Below are 5,861 nucleotides of genomic sequence, written 5' to 3'. Positions count from 1 at the left end.
GCCAACCTCAGCTACATAGAGAGTTCAAGACCTGTCTCAAAAAGAAAATAGCTAAAGAACACCAGTGACATAACTTTTATTACATGTGCAAGCCCCCACTTCAACAGAAAGGCCTGCGAGCCGGGCAGGACAGTAAACCCACTGTGCTGCATGAAAGATAAAAAAGTTTTGTTTGCATGAAAAACGGAAAAGCAAACTGAACATCTCCTCTCAAAGTTTTTCCCTTTCTATCCGGGTGTGGTGGTGCACGCCAGTAATCCCATCACTTGGGCGGCTGAAGCAGGACGACTGTTGCAAATTCGAGGCCAGCCTGGGCTACAAAGCGAGCTCAAGGTCAGCCTGAACTGCATAGCGAGACCCTGTCTCAAAAAGACAAAAAAAAGTTCTTCCATTTTTTTTTCTTTGAATAAAGGAGTCTTAGGCCACGACCAAAATAGAGTCTCCAAGTCGCGTCAGAAGGAAGCCTTGAGACGCCCATTGCTGCGCCCTTTTGGGGCTAATTTTGAGACCTCACTGGAGGAAAAGAAAATGTGTGTCATTCTCAGGCACAAAGGGCAACAGACGACCAAGGAAATTCCACGGTGAGATGGAGGGTCACCCTATCCGATGAGGCATGGCGCCAGCCGTCCCCATGACTAGGGGCAATTTATGGAGAGCTTCGCATTTCACACCCATTTCACACCGCTGTCCTTTGTCCTCCAAGGTGACAGCCCTGGCTGTGACTTCCTGTGAGTGCAAGAGTGGCCAGCAGGCGTGAGGCATAACCGGCGCCTCAGCCCCGCTTCCTCCGGCTTCCGGGCCGCAGTCCGACTGTGACCTTGGCTTCCAGGACCGCTGCTATTTCTGGTGATGCCTCAGCCACAGTGGGAAAGTTGGATTGAGCTGTCGTTTTTCCATCTGACAAACTTCTTTGTCATTTCTAACTCCTGTCACCTGCATTGTGGGGCTTCCCATTGTGCTTAGTGTATACATCAAAGGTCTCTTTCCTGCACATTTGTTAAATTCAGCACAAGAATTTTAGACAAGCGTTGCCAGGCATGGTGGCGCGTATCTGCGATCCCAGTGCTTGGGAGGCTGAGACAGGAGGATGGGCATGAGTTCCAGGCCAGCCTGGACTACATAGTGAGACCCTGTCTCCTTAAAAAAAAAAAAAAAAAGAAAAAGAAAAAAAGAAAGTTAGGCACACATTTGGAAAGATTAATAAACACTACATAAACCTCAACCCATCCAAAAGGATGGTGCACATTGCCTTCCTGGGTCTGCGTTAACACTGCCTCGTCCTGCACACGGTCACCGTGAGGACCACATCACCTTTCGCGTCACAGCCTCTTACAGAAAAGTCCTGGGTGCAGCTCCTGCATAGTGCAGTCAACAGGCTTTAGTGCGTGTGTACCTCTTTAATATTCAACTGCACTCCTACCTCTTACCAGCCGCTTAGCTGTTCTACCGGTGACCCCTCCCCTGTTGAACTCAAATGAGTTCCAGCTGATACCTTACACAAAGCCAGGGTCAGATAGAGCTCAAAGCAAGCCTCTTTTTATCTGGCTTTTGAGACAGCATCTCGCTCTATAGTTCAGGCTAGAGTTGAGTTCACCATGTAGCCCAGGCTGGTTTTTAACTCAAATTTGAGATGATCCTCCTGCCTCTGACTCCCAAGTGCTGGGACTACAGGCGTGTGCCACCACACCTGGCTCAAGGCAGGAGGCATGTTCCCTTTGGCCAACACTCCTTAGAGTCAAAGAGAAACACTGACCACTGATTCCCTTCCTCCACACAGGTTAAAGGGTGATGGACTCTGTGTCTGGCTCCAAAATTGACAGAAGGCTGTGGTGCCTCAATTTCATCTTTTAACAAGTTTTACTGTGCACATTTGAGGGCTGCAGCTTGATGTTGCGGATGCCCACAGTGGGGCGGGTAGATACATCCCAGTACAGATAGCAGCTCCGGCGCTTCCCTTTCTGCCTGTCCCTTCTGTCCCTGGGAAGGGAGACCCAGGCAGCGCCAGCCCGAAACCACAGTACAGCCACACTGGAGGGAGGTTTCTGCAATAACGAGGCTGAGGTGTTCAGGTCTATGCTCTACTGGTGGGTCCCTCACACTGTCACATCTTCATGGGGCACAGCCACCCCCATGCGACAGAAGCAGAGGCCAGGGAGGGAGAGGCGTGGGACAGCTGGGTACTACAGTGCAGATGCGACCCTCAGGCCCAAGCAGGCAGGCAAGTGACCTGGGTCAGCGTTGGAGGTGAAAGGCCACCAAGAACCCTGGTACTGACATAAGTCTGGCTTGTCTGTGCGGCTCCCGAAGAGGAATTTGAAAACCGGAACAACAAAAAATAACCAAGCCATCAAAACTATAGAATCATTAAAGCTGGACATGGTGGTGCACGCCTGTAATCTCAGCACTCGGGAGGCTGAGGCAGGAGGATCACTGCAAGTGTGCAAGAACCAAAATGAACTATAGAGTCAGATGAAGACTAATTCTAGGGGTAGCACGAAGCCAGTTTTCCAATGGGAACAGGAAGCCAAGAGTTGAAAAGAGTCAAGGAGACCCATTAAACCTCATCTCCACCTTGTGGTACCGGTAGCCTAGCTGTGCTGCTTCTACCTTGCCCGGCCCATGTGTGGTCAGAAAGGGAAGACACAGCCGGCCATGGCGGAAAGGCAACTTCAACCCTGAGAGCGCCCCAAGGTGCCCGCAGGCCAAGTGCTGAGAGAACCAACGCATCCAGCACCAACCTCCATACTTGGCCCTCACTTTGCAGCAATCCATGCAGTTCCAGGCCAGGAAAGTAAGTTTCCAACTGAAGGGAAAAAAGAATTTTTTCTAAGAAAAGCTCTCACTGTGTAGCCCAAGCCATTCTCAAACTCACAGCCATCCTCCTGCCTCAGCCTCCCAAGTGCTGGGAGTACAGGCGTGTGCCACCATGCCTGGCTGTATCAAGAACATTTAATCCTTAATTTTTAATATAACAAAAGAGAAGCAACCCAACTATCGTTGGGTGCCACCAGTAAAATCACAGAGAGCATCTGCTCAAAAAGTACCCGGTCCTCACCTATCATGTTTCCAAGGAATTCTTTGTTTGATGCTGGGGATTGAACCCAGGGCCTTGCGCATCTTAAACAAGCTCTCTGCCACTGAGCGAAAGCCCCTGCCCGAAGCAGTAGTTAGAAGCATAAAGAACTACGCACAATATCAGCCTACTACAGAAAGCGTGCAAGTTCGATATGAACGAAAGTCATTGTGTTCCGTTTATATCTGACTCAGCAGCCCAAAAGAAAGACGAGCCTTTTTGAGGATAATTTGTCTGAAACAGTTTTGAGGCATTAAAGCTGCTCTTACAATAGGGCCATTTGTAACTACTGCTGCATCTTCTTTGGACCTGTGAGTCGGGGACCTGCCCACCCAGCTGTGCGTCTTGTGTCTGACCCGATACCCTGTGCCAGAACCTTGGGCAGGGAGTTCAGCTGTGTGGGGACCGAATCCAAGTCTCCCAAGCAACCCACCAGCCTTTGACAGTGGGGACGGGGTGTGGAGGGGCAGGTTACTGGCAGTAGATGAGAAGTACGGTTGGACTTTCTTTAATCCTAAGGGACAGCCGGAGCTGGAGACGGACTTTTGCCGCTGTGGGCGCGTACGGCTCGGGACAGGTGAGGGGTACTGGCCAGGCGAGCAGTGAGCAGGAGCGACAGAGGGCTGAGAGCCAAACGCCAGGGAGAGGTGGGCTGCTTCTGGGAGGAGCCCTTTTCCTGGCTGGCAGGGGAGCCGGAGGGAATTGATGACCCAGGAGGCTGCGAAAGAGAAGCGTCCCGCACCAGGCCAGGTGGCCGAGGACCAGGTCCTGACTTCCCAGCCTCCAGCCGGAAGGATCCACTCCTATTTTATAATTGAAAGACACAAGGTTTGTTTTGTGACAGGTGGAAGCAGAGCCCTGTCTTCAGATTCCCATCGAGGATTAAACTTTTCCTAATCTTGTCCAAAAAAAAAATAGAATAAAATAAATAAATCCTAATGGAGCCAGGTGTGGTGGCTCACGCCCGTAATCCCAGCACTCGGGAGGCTGAGGCAGGAGGATCACTGTGAGTTTGAGGCCAACCTGGACTACAAAGTGAGTTCAAGGCCAGGCAGAAGTGCACAGGGAGACGCTGACTCAAAAAAAAAATATACCAATTACATCAATTTCATTGTATTTGATTAAAAATTATAGTCAGGTGTGGTGGTACACCTGTAATCCCAGCACTCTGGGAGGCTGAAGCAGGAGGATCACAAGTTTGAGCCTAGGCTTGGTAATTTAACAAGACCCAGACCTGTCTGTAAATAAAAACTAAAAAAGGGCTAGGCATGCAGTTCAGCGCTAAATCTCTGTGTTTAATCCCAGTACTGGAAAAACAACAACAACAAAAAAATACGTCTCAAATATAAAAAGAAAAATAATATAGAAGATTAGTCAATTTATTACCATCATATACTTGTAACGGGTACCAGGCCAGGTTTACATTTTTTACTTAGAAGTGTTTCACTTTTCCAAGCTTTCTTTTTAGTGTTGTGCTTATTTTTTTTTTCCTCCCTGATTCTGTCTGGTACTTAAAACTGTAGTGTCTTCACCATTACTTAAAGAAAACTGTCCAAATGAAAAAAAAAAAAAAAAATTACTATCAGTCTCAGCAAAAAGAAAGAAAGAAAGAAAAAAACAGTAGAAATCTAAGTATTCTGGGAGGCTGAAGCAAGAGGATCACAGGTTGAAGCCTTGCCTGGTCAACTTAGCAAAAGACTGTTTCAAAATAAAAATTAAAACAGGGCTGGGGATGCAGCTCAGGCTCACTTCCCAGTAACCCGCCCCCCACCCCAGAGACAGTCCATAGCAGAAGCTGAATAAAAGCGATCATTTGTCAGAAAGCAAATCCGAGAGACGAGAGGATGCTCCGTCCCCAGCACTGAGTCTGGGAATCAAGAAAGCGCAACCGTGTCCAGTAGCAGGGAAAAGGCATAAACTTTGAAATCTGACAGACACCTGGACCCCACCGAGCCTCACACTAACCAGCTGCGTTGCAGTCTCTGTTTGGACCTTGCTGATAAGTAGGAGCGAGCCGGTGGCGAGGTGCAGACCTGTGCGGAGCGCACCTGCCCTGGTGCCTGTGCTCCCAGCGAACGCTTAGCCCCTGGTCACCCAGCCAGGGTTGCGGGTGCTAGAAGCAGAGGGGAAGGAAGGCAGCCTTTGTCTTTGTGCAGTTTACACTGTGATGGGCAAAGAGCCAGCGAGAGAGCAGGGGTGAAAGGGAAGGGAGGGTGAGGGGAAAGCGTGAGCTTCTGACCACGAGGTTTCCGTGCACTGGAGCAGGAGCCCAACCAGAGGAGCAGTGAGAGAAGACCCCATTCAGTATCTCCCCAGAGGCAAGAAAGGTCCAGTGAGTTTAGCGTTGAGCAGAAACCCTCTAAGAGTTTAGAGTCTGTGTAAACGCCATGGGAGCCTGGCATGGTGGTGCAGGCCTCTAACCCTGGCACTGGGGAGGTTGAGGCAGGAGGATCGCTGTGAGCTCAAGCCCAGCCTGGGGTACAGAGCGAGACTCTGTCTTGGAATAGATAGCTTCTAACAGGAGACCAAGGAGTGTGGAGGGAGTGACACGGTGAAGAATGTCCTGTGTGACGTGAGGATGGCAGTGGGTGAGGGGGGGCTCCGGCCTGCGCTGACCTTGCAGAGGGAAAGACAAGGCTGGTCCCAGGTGTCGGCCCAGGGACCAGGTGTCAGCCGTTCAGAAATGCCGCTGGTGAGATGGAGCAGCAGGGGGTCGGGGGTGTGGCTCGATGGATGGATGGACGCAAGAAGACTGTCAGACAGCACAAGGAGCAGCCACACGGGAGAG

The 5,861-nt window shown here is 50.4% G+C and overlaps 1 long non-coding RNA gene across 3 annotated transcripts in view; it reads right to left on the bottom strand.

The window, feature by feature from the left end:
* Positions 1–1,097: 1,097 nt before the first annotated feature.
* Positions 1,098–5,861, bottom strand: part of LOC102019105 — a 28,262-nt gene continuing 23,498 nt past the window's right edge. For all 3 annotated transcript variants that reach the window (XR_001234982.1, XR_001234983.1, XR_001234984.1), the window contains one exon: positions 1,098–1,137. This is a non-coding gene — a long non-coding RNA (uncharacterized LOC102019105). The remainder of the gene's footprint in view (positions 1,138–5,861) is intronic.

This window comes from Chinchilla lanigera, unplaced genomic scaffold, assembly GCF_000276665.1.
Source record: "Chinchilla lanigera isolate Chin_1 unplaced genomic scaffold, ChiLan1.0 scaffold00035, whole genome shotgun sequence".
NCBI lineage: Eukaryota > Metazoa > Chordata > Mammalia > Rodentia > Chinchillidae > Chinchilla > Chinchilla lanigera.
The sequence above is the reverse complement of the archived record's forward strand: the minus strand, read 5'-3'. Positions and strand labels throughout refer to the sequence as shown.